This window comes from Amphiprion ocellaris, chromosome 7 (genome assembly GCF_022539595.1).
Source record: "Amphiprion ocellaris isolate individual 3 ecotype Okinawa chromosome 7, ASM2253959v1, whole genome shotgun sequence".
Lineage (NCBI taxonomy): Eukaryota > Metazoa > Chordata > Actinopteri > Pomacentridae > Amphiprion > Amphiprion ocellaris.
In genome coordinates, this window is record NC_072772.1 from 36,659,262 (window position 1) to 36,677,135 (window position 17,874).

General features: G+C 37.4%; 1 long non-coding RNA gene across 1 annotated transcript in view; it reads right to left on the reverse strand.

Moving 5' to 3' along the window:
- Nucleotides 1–2,458: 2,458 nt before the first annotated feature.
- Nucleotides 2,459–17,874, reverse strand: part of LOC129349326 (uncharacterized) — a 162,636-nt gene continuing 147,220 nt past the window's right edge. The window contains exon 4 of the long non-coding RNA XR_008602308.1: nt 2,459–12,951. This is a non-coding gene — a long non-coding RNA (uncharacterized LOC129349326). The remainder of the gene's footprint in view (nt 12,952–17,874) is intronic.

The window sequence follows — 17,874 nt, forward strand, 5'->3', positions numbered from 1 at the left end:
GAGCTACTGGGACAGATTTACTGGTCTCACTGGCGTCTCCACACCAGACCAAGACCAGGAAATCCTTCCTGTGTGAGAAGATGAACGAGTTTTAAGGAGTCGGTTTTATCTGCCGCCTCCCTGCAGCTTCTGGTGAAGCTGGAAGGATGAAGAGGAGGCAGGAAGGATGGAATGGAGGGAAGAAAATGCCTCCGTGCTGATGAAAACGACCGAATAGCTGTCTAATATGACTCAATAATTGCCTAATATGACTCAATAATTGCCTAATATCACTCAATAATTGCCCAAAATGACTCAATAATTGTTCAAATTTACTCAGTATTTACTAAAAATGATTCAGTAATTGTCTAAAATGACTCTGTCTAAAATGACTCAATATTTGTCTAAAATGACTCAATAATTGTCTAAAATGACTCAATAATTGCCTAAAATGACTCAATAATTGCCTAAAATGACTCAATAATTGTCTAAAATGACTCAATATTTGTCTAAAATGACTCAATAATTGTCTAAAATGACTCAATAATTGTCTAAAATGACTCAATAATTGCCTAAAATGACTCAATAATTGCCTAAAATGACTCAATAATTGTCTAAAATGACTCAATATTTGTCTAAAATGACTCAATAATTGCCTAAAATGACTCAATATTTTTCTAATATGACTCAATATTTTTCTAATATGACTCAATAATTGTCTAATATAACTCAGTAATTGTCTAAAATGACTCGATAATTGTCTAAAATGACTCAATAATTGTCTAAAATGTCTCAATAATTGTCCAAAATGACTCAATAATTGTTCAATATGAATCAATAATTGTCTAAAATGACAAACCAAACCACGATAATTCACACACTGCACTGACTTCATGACTGACAAAAATGACTCAATTACTGTCTAAAATGACTCAATGACTGTCAAAAAGGACCCAAAAATGCATAAAAACTACTTAATTATAATTCCATAATTGATAAAAATGACTCAACAATTGTCTAAAATGATTCATTAATTGACTAAAATGACTCTAAAAATGTCTAAAAAAAAATAAATAATGGCCCAATATGATGCAATGACTGTACAAAATGACTTGATAACTGTCTGAAGTGACTCAATAGTGACCTGACATGACTAAATCAACTGAAATATTTGCCCAAAATGGCACAATAATTGTCTAAAATGACTCAAAATGTCTATAATGACTCAATTATTGCCCACAGTGGATCAATATTTGTTCAAAACAACTCAATAATAATTAACTAAAAATTACTCAATAATTGTACAAAATGACAATAATTACGAAAAATGACTCAATTCTGGTCTAAAATGACTCAATAATTGTCTGAAATGACTCAAAGGCAGTCTAAAGTTACACAATATTTGTCCAAAATGACTCAATTCTGGTCTAAAATGACTCAATAATTGTCTGAAATGACTCAAAGGCAGTCTAAAGTTACACAATATTTGTCCAAAATGACTCAATTCTGGTCTAAAATGACTCAATAATTGTCTAAAATGACTTAAGAATTGTTTAAAACAACTCAATCTTTCCTCAAAATGACTTAATTGCCCAAAATGACTCAATAATTGTCCAAAATGACTTAATAATTGTCCATGATGATTCAATTATCGGCCATAATGTGTCAATAATTGTCTAAAATGACTCCATAATTGTCTGAAATGACTCAAAGGCAGTCTAAAGTTACACAATATTTGTCCAAACTGACTCAATTCTGGTCCAAAATGATTCAATATTTGTCCAAACTGACTCAATTCTGGTCTAAAATGACTCAATAATTGTCTAAAATGACTTAGTATTCACTCAAAATGACTTAATTGCTCAGAATGACACATTAATTATCAGAAATGACTCAAAGTTTGTCCAAAATATTTCCATAATTGTCCAAAATGACTCAATAATTGTCCAAATTTATTCAGTGTTTGTCTAAAGTGACTCAGAAATCTACTTAAATTTGAAACACAAACATCGTTTCCACACAGCAGAACGTTAATTCAACACTAAACACAACAACCTGCAGCAATTTTATCACCAATTTAAAGACATAACGTCTATTTAATGATAATTTATCCTGAAATATTCCGTGCCTGCGGTAAATTAACTAAAGAATGAGAGTTTAATTCTACATTAAAGCTGCATCACGACTGAGTTTAGTAGAACTGGAGCTCTGAAGTGAAGCAGAAAATCCGGATTCAGCAGCAGGAATTAAAGATAAAGCCTCCAGTCCAACTTTAACAAACGAGCTGTGGTGGTTTTGTGTCCACTAAAGCAGAATATCACTGCTTTTAGAGCCTCTGAGGTCCAGCAGAAAGCTGACGGAGCGTCCTGGAAATAAAGATCTACACCCAGCGCTAATTAAACTAGAAACCCACTGACGGCTTTTACTGGACTTTATTTACCAGGAAAAAAAGGAAACACATTCAGGAGCAGCTGGAAGGAAAATAATTCTTCAAAATTACTCAATAATTGTCTTAAATGACTCAATAATTATTAAAAAATGACTCAATAATTGACCAAAGTAACTAGATAATTGACTAAAATGACTCATTAATCGGAAAATATGAAAAACAACAGTTCCCTGTAGTGACTTTAAGATACAGTAAAAATTTACATTTTAAATAACATTTTTTGGAAAGAAAAACAGGTATTATACCGGTTTTCCCTGTTTGATAGTGATTATAGATAAAATCATGAGTAAAAATCTGTCTTCTTTTTTTAAACTAGATTTGTTTGGTTTTTCACTGCTAATATCAGAGTTTTCTTTGTTCTGATAAACTAACAGCAGATCTCAGCTTAAAGCTTCTTTTCTTTATAAATTTGTAAATTCTGACAACTAGCCGAGGAATCCATTTTATATTTTCAGCTTCAGCTGTTGATTAAAGGACGTTTCTGTGGAACAAAACATCTGAAACTTTGTTTTTTCTTCCCAGTGAAAGCTGAAACTCTCATTTCTCTGAGAGCAGTTTGGTTTTTGCTCCAACTTTCAGCTTAGTTCTCCTCATTATCATTCCTTCAATCCGTTCTGAGGCCAGCAGTAAATATTTATGAAAAGCGGCCGGAGTTTCCACTTTAATAAAGCGTAAGAGGAGAGCTTCTTATTTCTGAAACACATTCAGACGCCGTTAAATAATAAACGTGCATTTATAGACTCCGCTGCCAATTAAATGATAATGAAACGCCAGGAAGGTCTATCGCTGGAACGCAGACGGAAACACTGGAGGAACGCTATCGCCGCTGGCAACCGCTCACGTTTAAAGAGAATATTCAACTAAAAAAACCCAAAATAAACACAACAGAGTGAAGCAAATGAGTTAAACAGCAGGAAGACAAAGAACTCATTAGAAAAGTCTTTAAAGAGAGAGGAAATAAAATAACACCTTCAACATGGAAAGAATGAAGAAAATGGGAAATAAATCAATGTTTCTAACGAGTTTATTTAATTAAGGGCTCATTTACTGAAGAATATTGGATGTTTTCTTTATTAAATGGTCAAAAATGAATTTATTTATATTAATCTAGTCGTTATCTTTGCTGCATCGCCTCAATAAAGCTCAGTTTGGAGCCTGGATACGTAAAATATGGAAAAAAATAGATAAAACAAGAAACTACATGGAAACGATCTGTCAGATGTCTCATTTTGTGTCTCGTGTACGTAATTTTGTGTCTCTTTTGTGTCTCGTTTTTGTCGTTTTGTGTCTCGTTTGTGTTGTTTTGTGTTTCGTTTGTCTCGTTTTGTGTCTCGTTTATGTCGTTTTATGTCTCGTTTGTGTCGTTTTGTGTCTCATTTTTGTCGTTTTGTGTCTCGTTTATGTCTCGTTTTTATCGTTTTTGTCATTTTATGTCTCGTTTGTGTCGTTTTGTGTCTCTTTTGTGTCATTTTATGTCTCGTTTATGTCGTTTTGTGTCTCGTTTTTGTCGTTTTGTGTCTCGTTTTGTGTCTCGTTTATGTCTCGTTTTTATCGTTTTTGTCATTTTATGTCTCGTTTGTGTCGTTTTGTGTCTCGTTTTTGTCGTTTTGTGTCTCGTTTATGTCTCATTTTATCGTTTTTGTCATTTTATGTCTCGTTTGTGTCGTTTTGTGTCTCGTTTTTGTCGTTTTGTGTCTCGTTTATGTCTCGTTTTTATCGTTTTTGTCATTTTGTGTTTCGTTTGTGTCATTTTGTGTCTCGTTTGTGTTGTTTTGTGTCTTGTTTGTGTCATTTTGTGTCTCGTTTGTCTCGTTTTGTATCTCGTTTGTGTCTCGTTTGTGTCGTTTTGTGTCTCATTTGTGTCTCGTTTGTGTCGTTTTGTGTCTCGTTTGTGTCGTTTCGTGTCTCGTTTGTGTCGTTTCGTGTCTTGTTTGTGTCGTTTCGTGTCTCGTTTGTGTCATTTTATGTCTCGTTTGTGTCGTTTTGTGTCTCATTTTTGTCGTTTTGTGTCTCGTTTATGTCTCATTTTTATCGTTTTTGTCATTTTATGTCTCGTTTGTGTCATTTTGTGTCTCATTTTTGTCGTTTTGTGTCTCGTTTATGTCTCATTTTTATCGTTTTTGTCATTTTATGTCTCGTTTGTGTCGTTTTGTGTCTCATTTTTGTCGTTTTGTGTCTCGTTTATGTCTCATTTTTATCGTTTTTGTCATTTTATGTCTCGTTTGTGTCATTTTATGTCTCGTTTGTGTCATTTTATGTCTCATTTGTATCGTTTTGTGTCTTGTTTGTGTCGTTTTGTGTCTCGTTTGTCTCATTTTTATCGTTTTTGTCATTTTATGTCTAGTTTGTGTCGTTTTGTGTCTCGTTTTTGTCGTTTTGTGTCTCATTTTTATCGTTTTTGTCATTTTATGTTTCGTTTGTGTCGTTTTGTGTCTCGTTTGTCTCGTTTTGTATCTCGTTTGTGTCTCGTTTGTGTCGTTTTGTGTCTCATTTGTGTCTCGTTTGTGTCGTTTCGTGCCTCGTTTGTGTCGTTTCGTGTCTCGTTTGTGTCGTTTTGTGTCTCATTGAAACACTGCTACCACTGGGCAGGACACACCAGGACTTTATTCGCTCCTCCGTCTGCTGCTGCTGAATCACCACTCTTCTATTATAATTGACAAACTGGAGCTTTGTTCAACAGCACAACTCCTGGACTCAGTTTATTTTATTATTTTATGCTCAGGCAGCAGAAACGTTCAGCGAGAGCGTGGAAAGCTGCTGACATTAAACGATACGGTGACCCGGGCTTCGTTAGGAGTTTAGAGGATTCAGATCAGACAGAGGGAAATCACTTTATTTATGACCTTTATGTGTTAGTTTCAGGGATTTGATAGAGATGTTCAAGATAAATGAAGCCTCTTAATGTTTATTGAGATGTAAGACTTTTAGAGTTTAGCTAAAAACGGGCACCATGACAAAGACTTCAATGGTGGTTAATGACTTCCATCCAGCTCTCTTTAATTAACTCCAAAGTTTCTAGAATTTTTTAATGTGAATCTTTAGAACTTTTTGTCTCATTTGCATAATTTGTGTCATTTTATGACTTTGTGTCATTTTGACTCTCATTTGTATAATTTTGCATAATTTTGTGTATTGTTGGTGTCATTTTGTGTCTCATTTCCATAATTTAGCATATTTTTTTGTCTTTTTGTGTAATTTTGTGCCTTGTTTGTTATGTTTTTTGTCTCGGTTGTGTCATTTTTGTGTCTAATTTACACAACTTTGTGTCCTTTTGTGTCTCATTTGCATAATTTTGTGTAATTTTTTGTCTTGTTCTTTAAGTTTTGTGTCTCGGTTGTGTCATTTTGTGTTTCATTTGCATAATTTTGTGTTTTGCGTCATTTTCTGTCTCATTTGCGTAATTTTGTGTCATTTTGTGTCGTTTCCATAATTTTGTATATTTTTGTCTTGTTTGCATCATTTTGTGTCTAGTTTAGTAGAACAGAGTTTGTAGAACTGAGTAGCAGAGATATCCAAGCTGTTAAAAATGAGTAAAATGTCTACGATATGACGTAGGTTTAAAAAAAAAATTAGAGATTAAAAATGCAGTCGTTTAGAAGAATTGTTTAAAATTGGTTGGATTGTTTATGTATGATGTCATAATTGTGTCTCATCTAACTTTCATGTGTCTTGTGTCGTTTTGTGTCTTGTTTCTGAAATTTTGTGTCTCATTTGGATAATTTTGTCTCATTTGTGTCATTTTGTGTCTCATTTGCATAATTTTGTGTCTCATTTGTGTCATTTTGTGTCTTGTTTGCACCATTTTGTGTCTAGTTCATTTCTGAAGGTTTTCTAACCAACACGTCAGCAGGAAAAGCTGCATTTTGCTGCACTGACTTTGTGGTTAGTGTCTGAGGTTCCAGAGGGATGTTCAGCAGCAGAACGGTGTATAATGGAGGTAGTGATGATGAAAACACCTTCAGCCTTCTGCCCAGCTGCTCTGCAGAGATCTGCTGCTACACGGAGGCTTAATGGAGACTATTTATGAGTTCATTATGGAGCTGCTCTGGAAGAACAGGAAGAATTTCTGAAATGTTCTCCTTTTCAGGTGAGTTTCCATCAGAGCAGGTGAGTCCTCCTTCTGCTGTTTGGTCATTAGGGGCTCTGTTGGAGCTCTCGTTATTGGAGCTCTCGTTACCGTGGCTCTCGTTACCGTGGCTCTCGTTACTGTGGCTCTCGTTACCGTGGCTCTCGTTATCGTGGCTCTCGTCTGTCCTGATTACTCAGCTCATGCCTGTCAGACTGCTGCTGCAAACTCCTGCAGCAGCAAATTATCTGCGATGGGAGAGTCCTGGACGGCACTCGGACAGATATGAGTGTGAATTAATGAAACAGTGGTGTGTAGGTGTGTGTGTGAGTGTGTTATGAGATCTATAGCTACCTAATGGAGCTATTTGCTTGTCGGAGTCACTTCAAATGATCCAGTCAGAACAAAGGATTAAATGTGGCTATTAAGGCTGCATTAGCCTCCGCCGCTGTCTCACACGCACACACTGATGCTCGCTGTAATTGCGAGCCATTTCAAATGTTTTCTTCTTCGATTATGATGGCGAATAAAAGCCTTCAGTGGGGTCACGATCGGGCCGCTGGAGCTACAGATTTATGAGCGTTAACCCATAAAAAAAGGCTTCTTCTGCTAGCACTGTTAAAGTAAACATAACGTCTGTTAGCTCCAGAAATCCAGTATTAGCTCCTAATGACTATAGCTAGCTACTATTGGCATAGCTCTGGTTCACTCCTGTAGCTACAGTTAGCTTGTGTTCGCATCAGGTAGCTTATGTTAGTCACTAATGAATACTATTAGTACTTGATAACTCCTAGTAGGTCATCTGTTAGCTCCAGTTAGCACCTGTTAACATCAGGGAGCTTATGTTAGCCCATGAAAGGTCCTATTACCGCTTAAGTAAACATAATTTCTATTAGCTCCCAATGACTCCAGCTAGCTACTATTAGCATAGCTCTGGTTCACTCCTGTAGCTACAGTTAGTCTGTCTTAGCATCAGGTAGCTTATGTTAGCCCCTGATGGATCCTATTAGCTTTGCTTAAGTAAACATAACTTCTGTTAGCTCCAGAAATCCCCTGTTAGGTCGTAATGACGACAGCTAGCTCCTATTAGCATAGCTCTTGTTCACTCCTGTAGCTACAGTTAGCGTGTGTTAGCATCAGGTAGCTCATGTTAGCCCCTGATGAGTCCTGTTAGCTTTGCTTAAGTAAACACAACCTCTATTAGTGCCAGAAATCCCCTATTAGCTTCTAATGAATACAGCTAGCTCCTATTAGCATAGCTGTGGTTCATTCCTGTTGCACTGATGAATCCTTTTAATTCTTGATTAATCCTAGCAGTTCATATTCACTACTGTTAGCTCCAGTTAGCACCTGTTAGCATCACCCATCAGTGGCTTATGTTAGCCACTGATGGGTCCAATTAGCTCTTAAGTAAAAACACAACTTCTATTAGCTCCAGAAATTCCCTATCAGCTCCTAATGACTCCAGCTAGGTCCTATTACCATAGTTCTGGCTCACTTCCGTAGGTACAGTTAGCCCGTACCAATATCAGGTAGCTTATCTTTTCCCCTAATGATGCCATTAGTTCTTGATAATTCCTAATAGTTCATATTAGCTTCTATTAGCTCCAGTTAGCACCTGTTAGCATCAGGTAGCCTATGCTAGTTATTAGCTGTTCTTAAGTACAGACAATCTCTTTTAGCTCCTATTAGCTCCTAATGACTACAGCTAGCTCCTATTGGCATAACTCTGGTTCACTCTTGTAGGCATCTTTTAGCTTTATTTGGCCCTTGATAGCTCTTATTGGCATCTAGTAGCACCAGTTATCCTGTGTTAGCATCACATAGCTCATGTTGGGCTCTGATGAATCCTGTTAATTCTTGTTAACTTCAGATACTGACTGCCCTGGTGGGACCTAGTAGTTCATATTAGCGTCTGTTAGCTTCAGTTAGGCCTGGTTTGCTCCTGTTAGCACCCTTTAGCTAAAGGTGGCTTCTAGTAACTCCTATCAGCTTCTGTTAGCTCCTCCTAGCGTCTGTTTAACTCTGGCTAACTCCTTTTTGGGCTTTTTAGCATCACTTGGCTCGTGTGAGTTTTTATTAGTGTCTGTTAGCTCCAGTTAGCACATCAGATAACTCAAGTTAGTCCCTGATGGTTCCAATTAGCTCTTGTTAGCAACAGATATTACTTGTTAGCTCCTGGTGGTATGTAGTAGCTCCTATCAGCTTCTTTTAGCTCCTACTGATGTCCAGTTAGCTCTGCTGAGCTCCTGTTGACACTCTTTAGTTTCAGATGGCTTTTGTTGACTCTTATTGGCTTATGTTAGCACCTGTTGCTCTCAGAAAGCCAATGTTAGACTCTGATGGATCCTCTGAGCTCTTGTTAGCCACAGATATCACCTGCTAGCTTCTACTGGCTTCTGGGAGCTTCAAAGGGCTCCTGTTAGCATTCCCTTAGCTCCAGTTGGCTCTTATTATCGCCTGTTGGTTACTGTCTGCTTTAGTTAGCTCCTTTTAGCGTCAGATAACTAATACTAGACTCTGATGGATCCTTTAAGCTCTTGGTAGCCACAGATATCACCTGCTAGCTTCTACTGGCTTCTGGGAGCTTCAAAGGGCTCCTGTTAGCATTCCCTTAGCTCCAGTTGGCTCTTATTATCGCCTGTTGGTTACTGTCTGCTTTAGTTAGCTCCTTTTAGCGTCAGATAACTAATACTAGACTCTGATGGATCCTTTAAGTTCTTGGTAGCCACAGATATCACTTGCTAGCTTCTATTGGCTTCTGGGAGCTTCAAAGGGCTAATGTTAGTACCTTTTAGCACCAGCTGGCTCTTGTTATCTCCTGTTGGCTACTGTCTGCTTCAGTTAGCACCTGCTAGCGTCAGATAGCTAATACTAGACTCTGATGTATCCTGTTATTGACAGATATCTTCCGTTAGCTCCTGGTCACTTATCTATAGCTTCAAAGGGCTCATGTTAGCATTCCCTTAGCTCCAGTTGGCTCTCTCCTGTTGGATACTATCTGCTTTAGTTAGCACCTGCTAGCACATGTTAGTGTCAGATAGCTAATACTAGACTCTGATGGATCCTGTTAGCTCCTGTTAGCGACAAACATCTCCTGTTAGCTCCTGGTGGCCTCTATTAGTGTATATATAGCTTCAAGGGGCTCTTGTTAGCATTCCCTTAGGTCCAGCTGGCTCTTGTTATCTCATGTTGGCTACTCACTGCTTTAGTTAGCACCTGTTAGCGTCAGATGGCTAATGTTAGACTCTGATGGATATTGTTAGCTCTTGTTAGCGACAGATATCTCCTGTTGGCTCTTGGTGACCTCTTTAAGCTTATCTATAGCTGCTCCTGTTAGCATCCCCTTAGCTCCAGTTAGCTACTATCTGCTTTAGTTAGCACTTGTTAGCATCAGATAGCTAATACTAGACGTTGATGGAACCTGTTAGCAACAGACATCTCCTGTTTGCTCCTGGTGATCTCTTTTAGCTTATCTATAGCTTCAAAGAGCTGCTGTTAGCACCTTTTAGCTCCAGCTGGCTCTTGTTAGCATGTTTAAGTTCTATTTTATGCGAGGGCACAATGAACCACAGTGTCTGCTTTTATTTTTTAAACTAAAGCTGGGTATTGCAAGAAAACAGGACTCAGGACAAGTTTTTTTTTTTTTTTTTTCCCTTTTTTTGGGGGAAAATCTCCTAAAATTCAACAGCAACTCACAAATCTGTTGGGTGGAAACTATGAGAAAAGCAACATTTACTCGATTTAAGCATTAATCCTGATAGATTATGTGATACCGCTGAAACTGCACAACTTTGCAGCTTTATTATTTCTATGTTAAGTCCGTTCATAATGAATCTCTATTAGACAGAAACAAGATAAAAGTGACTGCGAGCGATAAATGATTAAATTACTGCTGGAGCAGAGAATTAATTTAAACAGGCGACTTTTTAAAGTACAACACGGCAAACTATGGAAATCCAACATTAATCCATCAAACCTGCTCCAACTGAGTGGAAACAGGATATTTTACAGCGGCGTCTCGGTGTCACATCCTGAACAACCCAGTTAAACTTATTAATCTCTTCGGGGTCATTTGTCTTCTGCTGTGGATTCGACTTGCTTTAACGGCTGACAGAGTCTCTGGGTCTATTTATTCCAAATACTGCACTACATTCTCGCCACTGACAGACCACAGGCCTCATAAATACCACTCACCCTGACATAACGTTTTATTCCCAACAACACACACTCAATAGTTTGTCCAGTCCAAAAGAAACAAATAGTGAGCGACATCTTCAGTAAACCCTTCAGAATGAATGAATTCCTGATTGAGAAGAAAAAAAGCAAAATATGAACTTATTTCTTCTCAAAACAATGTTAATCATTTAAATAGACCTTCACATAGCTTCTGTTAGCTCCTGGTGGCATCTATTAGCATATTTTGTGCTCCACGTAGCTCTAGTTAGCTCGTATTGGTGCCTTTTAGCTTCATTTGGCTCCTGTTAGCATTTGAAAGGTCCAGTTAGTACCTGTTAGCATCAAGTAACTGAGGTTTCTATTAGCATTTGTGTACTACAGATATCTTCTATTAGCTCCTCGTGGCACCTATTAGCATATTTTTGCTCCACGTAGCTCTAATTAGCGGCAACTGATGCCTTTTAGCTTAATTTGGCTCCTGTTAGCTCGTAATAGCATTCATTATCTTCAGATATCTGAAGATAGGTTATCTTCAGATAACCTATGAGCATATTTTTGATCCATGTAGCTCTAGTTAGCTCCTATTGGTGCTTTTTGGCTTCATTTGGCTCCTGTTAGCTTTTATTAGCATTTGCAGTTAGCATCAAATAGCTGAAAGCATCTGTTAGCATTTGTGAACTACAGATATCTCCTGTTAGCTCCTAGTGGCTCCTATGAGCTTTCATTAACTCCTATTAGCATCTAGTTAGCTCTGCTTAGCTCATGGCTGTACTTTTTAGCATCCTTACCTCTAATTAGCATTTGTATGCTCCAGTTAGCAACTGGTAGCATCAGATCGCTGATGTTAGCCCTGATGAATCTTCTTATGCTCTTGCTAACTGCAGATATTTTCCATTAGCTCCTGATGGGTCCTATTAGCATCTTTTGCTCCATGTATCTCAGCGTATGTTAGCTCCATGTAGCTCTAGTTAGCTCCGATTGGTTCCTTTTACCTTAATTTGGGTCGTGTTAGCTCTTATTTGCATTTGTTAGTCCCAGTTAGCACCATATAGCCTATATTAGCCGCTTTTGTGAATTTCCTCTTAGCTCCTAGTTGCTCCTATGAGCATGTAGTCAGTTCAGCTGAGCTTATGTTGGCTCTTTTTAGCTTCATTTGGCTCTTGTTTGCTCTAATTAGCTTTTGTAAGCTCCAGTTAGCACCTGTTAGCATCAGATAGCTTAAGTTAGCCCCTGATGAACCTAGTAGCTCTTGCTAACTACAGTATCACCTGTTAGTTACAGGTGACTCCTAGTAGACCCTATCGGCTTATGTTAGCTCCTTCTAGCATCCATTGAGCTCTACTTAGCTCCTGTTGGTACCTTTTAGCTTTGTTACCTCTTATTAGCATTTGTAAGCTCCAGTTAGCATCAAGTAGCTGAGGTCTTCTATTAGCAATTGTGAACTACAGATATCTCCTGTTAGCTCTTAATAAATCTTTTTTTTGGGCACTTGTTAACTCTAATTAGCTTTTTGTAAGTTCCAGCTACCACCTGATAGCATCAGATAGCTAATGTTAGCCCCCGACAGATCCTATTAGCTCATGTTAGCGACAGACATCTCCTGTTAGCTCTTGCTGGTTTCTATTAGCTTCTACTGATTTCTGGTGGCTTTAATGGGCTCCTGTTAGCATATTTTAGCTCCTATCTGCTTTAGTTAGCACCTTTTAGCTCTGTAAGTGTTTGTTACCTACAGATATTTCCTGTTAGGTCCACTTGGCTCCCGTTAGCACCTATTAGCCTCTGTTAATTCCTATTTGCTCTAATTAGCAAAGCCTTATAAAGATCTCCTCATCTCCTGTTAGCAACTATCACTGACTTTGAGCTCAAGTTAGCCTCAGTTAGCACCAGATAGACCAAATAATTCCATCTGTTAAAACTGTACTTCTGTAAATTGATGTAAATTGAATGTACACAACTTCTGTTGTCCAGAAACACCTCATAGTTGGAATTTAAATGTTCTTCCTCGTTAAATACCGCCGAGACCATATTTTCAGCTGTTAAAAATCAGCCAATCAGAGCTGATCCGTCGCTAACGAGCCAGTCAGAAGCAATCATCGGCTCAGCTGATTATAGAATTATTAAAACCTACCTCTTTGTCAGGGAGGGCGGCCGGCCTCTGCTCACCGCGCTCATCCGGGTTCACGTGCACGTCCTCTAGGTGCGCACGTTAAAACTGTGCACGAGTTAAATATCCAAAAGGCCTGTCATTGGCTCGGCCGGCTGTCCGTCAAAGTTATTCCTGCAGAGAGAGGAAAAGGAATTGGTCTAAGGCCAGCAGCAGAAACTTCTAAACCAGGGGTGTCCAACATGCAGCCCGTGGGCCAAAAGCGGCACCTCCAGAGGGTCCAATCTGGTCCTCCAGAGGGTCCAATCCGGCCCTCCAGAGGGTCCAATCTGGTCCTCAAAGTGGAAACATTCCAGAGAAGACATTAACTGCAGACTGTAAACTAGTAAAACTGTAAATGAAAATCATTTCTAGATCATGAGAAGTTGTTTGGATCATAAAGTAAAATACTAGATTGTTCATTGTTCTTTGTCGTTTTGTAATTTTTTTCAAATTTTGCATCTTTTTTTGTAATATTTTGTCTTGTTTTTGTCCTTTGTTGTCTGATGTTTGTTGCTTGTTCCATATTGTTGTCGTTTTGTTCCGTGTTTTTGTCATTTTTGGTCTCATCTGCTTCATTTATGTAACTCTGTCTCTTTTTTGTCATTTGTCCATTTTTGGTCACTTTTTGTCAAATTTTTTTGTTTCTGTTTTGTTTCGTGTCATTTTGTGTCTTATTTTTTAATAATATTTTGTGTGGTGTTTGTCTTTTTTGTCCTTTTGTGTCTTTTTTGTGTTTGACCATTTTTTGTCGCTTTGAAACTATTTTGTAAATTTTTATTGCTTTTTTGTTTTGTTTTGTGTTGTCTCATTTTTTGTCATTTTTTTTCTTGCTTTTGTTTTGTTTTTTATTTTTGTCATTTTGTGTCTCATTTTTGTAAAATTTGTTTTGTTTTTGTTATTTTTTAACTTTTTTGTAAAATTTTTTGTCATGTTCTGTGTTGTCTCTTTTGTCATTTTGCTTCTTGTTTTTGTCGTTTTGTGTGTAATTTTTGCAATATTTTGCCGTTTTTCATGTTTTTGTCATTTTGTGGTTTCTTTTTGTCTTACTTTTGTTTTTTGTCTTTCGTCGTTTGTCCATTTTTGTCGCTTTGAAACTTTTTTGTAAAATTTTTTCCCTTTTTTGTTTTGTTTCTTGTCATTTCTCTCAATTTTTGTCATTTAATAATGAAACCTCAAAAGACTCAAGTTAAATCTAAGCTTTGTGAGATGAAAACCCAGAAACTGCAGACACAAAGTGGCTCCAAACAACACTGTTCCAGTCAACTGGAAAGACTGGGTAAATAGCAACAAAATAAAAAAAACTAATAAATAACCAAACAGTTTACATCAACATTTTTGTGTTGACCCAACTTCAATTAGCATCAAGTAGCTGGGGATTTCTATTAGCATTTGTGAGCTACAGATATCTCCTGTTAGCACCCGATGGCTCCTACTAGCATCTTTTTGCTACACATAGCTCTAGTTAGCTCCTATGGGTGCCTTTTGGCTTCATTTGGCCCCGCTTATTAGCATTTGCACGTTCCAGTTAGCATCAAGTAGTTGAGGGCTTCTATTAGCTCTTGCTAACTACAGATATCTCCAGTTAGCTCCTAGTGGCTCCTATGAACTTCCATTAATTCCTTTTAGCATCCAATTAGCGCTGCTTAGCTCATGTTGACACTTTTTGAGCTTTGTTACCTCTTGTTAGCATTTGTACGCTCCAGTTAGCATCAAGTAGCTGAGGACTTCTATTAGCATTTGTGAACGACAGATATTTCCTGCTAGCTCCTGATCAATCCTATGTGTGTTTTTTTGCTCCATGTAGCTCTAGTTAGCTCCTATTGGTGCCTTTTAGCATCATTTGGCTCCTGTTAGTTCTTAGTAGCATTTGTTAGGCCCAAATAAATAACACAACAGTTTGCATTGACCTTTTTGTGTTGAACCAACAAACCACTTTGATTGTTTTCAGTTTTTTATAAGAAGTTTTGTGTGTTATGTCATTAGTTATAATGTGTACAGTATGCACACACATGTTCTGGCACAGATGAAGTTCCTAACGGAAAAATAAAGTTCTTTGAATTGAATTGAATTGAATAATTACCATCATTTTGAATCCAGTTTTTTAAATTGACCAAGATACGTTGATAAAAATTCATTTCCTCTGAGAACATTTTAGGTAAGAACCAAAAACAAAACCCAAAGACCGTGACAGTCAGATTAAATTTAAAACACATCTTTTCCATTCATGTTATTGCTTTATTGTCGTTCTTTTTCGGCCAACTAATCCATTATTAAATGGAGCAGGACTTTTCACCTTGCTAACCTAAAAAAAATGGAAGAGAAGCTTTATTTTAGCCTTGTAGTTTTTCCTAAAATATCCAAACCAGGGTGTTTTTTCTAACTCTTGCAAAATAATTTTGGTGGCTCAACAAAACAAAGCGTCCACGTAAAACTGTCTACCAAGGCTTAATATTTTCCTGAACTTAATCACGTAGTTTTTGTTCCTAAACTTAAGTCTAAGACGAGACGTAAACCCTGATCTTTGCTGGTTTCGGACAGTTCATGATTGTAAGCAGAGAGCATTGTGGGAGTTTAGCTAACAACGGGCACCATGACAAAGACTTCTGTGGTGGTGAATGACCTCCAACCAGAAATTATATTTTTAATACAATGCATCCCACCAGAACTTCTGCTCTCCTATTACCAACAACTTTGCGGTAATAAATGCAAGCAGTGGACCAACACAAAACCAAGGATTTTTGGTGCCTAAACAATAACAAGAAATGAAACTTAAGTCTTAGACGAGACGTAAACCTTGATATTTGTTGGTTTTAGGCAAAATTAGACTCCGTGGCTCTTTTATTGTCAGCAAATTCAGTTTAATTCCAAATCAACCCTCCGGTTAGGTTTATTTCTCAGGAACAGCAATGATGTTTAAATATCCACGTGTGTCAGAAACAGAAAAAAACCCAACAAACATAGTTTATATCTCATTATTGACTCCATTATGAACCATTTCAATCAATATTTAGTTCAGTGATGTTCTTTAGCTCTCACAGATCAATGGTTCAATGAGGAGAATTTACTTCCTAATGATATGTTTACTTGAAAATGGGAACAAAACAGGAGGGTTAAATTATATTAACCTCAAAACTTAATTAAAAATGCACTTTAGTTTTATCAGAACGTACATTTGTGGATCTGATTTGCAGGATGGTGTCTGCAGTCGGTTCTACAAAATAACCTGAACACCTTATGCTTGTGTTTTGTTGATCTGATGACATTTTCGTTGTAGTATTTGTTTTGTTCGGCTACGTTTCCATCTACGCCCTATAGGAAGCCTCTCTTCTACCGCATCTGTTGCCATGGCAACCTTTATTCATGTATTTTGAGGGTCAGTGCTTGTGAAGGAGCGTTTGAGAGAAGACACTTGTTTTGTCAAAATGTTCAACTGAGGCTGGTCTAGTGTCTCCATAAAGTTCCTGTAAGTGTCTATGGATAGATCCATATTTCTACTAAAATACAGTCTTTGGTCGACATTTCTCCAACTGTTGAGGCTCTAACATCAGTAGAATCTGATGTGAAGAAACTTTGACCAGACAAGGTTCCAGTTTTTAGATGTTTTGACTTAAAATTTGTACAAAAATATAGTAAATGTCCAAAATTACTCAAAAAATTGTTGAAAGTTACTTTTAACTTGTCCCAGTTTCTCATAATTTACTTAGAATGACTCCAAATCTGTTGAAAATAAACTAAATTAACCAAAAATGACCAAAAAATGTTGTCGATCATGCTCCTGTAAATGACCGTTAGAATATAAAGTGTGAGTCTGAGTGTCCTGAAACCACACGTTGTTGTTCTGCGGCGTTTTAAAGCTACAATTACCAACAGATGGCTCGTGTCTGAGTTATTTCCTGCAGACCGTATGAATGAGAACATAAAGACAGATGGAAGCGATGGAGGAAAATTACATGCGGTTAACCAGCTCTGTGGTTAGCACATTTACCTCTCATTGTTGTTTGTACAATCAGCAGCATCTTTTACCAATCAGTGCTGTGATTGAAGGGAAATCAACGTTTTCAGGGGAGGAACACATGTTTACATGTTTGCTTTGTAGCTTTAGAGGCAGGATGATGAGTTTAGATGAGATAAAACTGGTGTAAGGACCGTTTCCTTCGTCAGAATGTTTTATACAAACAGAAATAAAAGCATATGGTCAGATTTGTACAGTGTCCAGAGGCACACATAAAACTACTACTGCAGATTTAGGCTCTAAAAGTAAAGTGAGAAAGTTTCCTCACACTGTATTATTGTTTAACACTGTAGAGACCAGAGGTTTAGCAGCAAAGGGCACCATGACAAAGACTCCTGTGGCGATTAATGCCCTCCAAAAAGTGCTGACCACAATTTACGATTAATGTTGATACTGATCACTTAAAAAATTAAAGAATCTCAATCTGTGACATGAACTAAGTAGATCCGTAATAAAAAAATAATTGTTAATTTCATGCAAGAGAAGCATAATGTTTGTTTTTGTGAACAGCCACATGGTAAATTGTTGTAAAAGTTACTGCTTTATCTACTTTTCTTTCATAAGAAAAAGTCCAGTTTATCCTAAAGTCAAAGGTAAGGCACATTTTGGAAGACATGAAGGTATAGAAGCTCTTTAGTGAGCAACGAGGTACCATGACAAAGACTTCAGTGCTGATTAATGCCTTCTAGCATGTAAACAAGACAAGCCAATGCCCAAAGTTAGCTACAAGAGCAGCGTTTTTAAAGTAGTCTTAAATAGAGAAGAAATAGCCAAAATAGTACATCCATGCCCAAAAGAGTGAATCACACAGGTTAGTAAGGGACTTTAGTTGGCAAGGGGCACCATGACAAAGACTAAAGTGTTGATTAATGACTTCCAGTTGTCAAACAGGGAACCAAGTTTGAGATGTGGCACCATGACAAAGACTTCTGTGGTGATTAATACCTTCCAACATGTACACAAGACTAGCCAAAGCCCAAAGTTAGCCAACAAGAGCACCATTCTTATAGTCTTAAAATGAGAAGAAATATCCAAAACGGTAC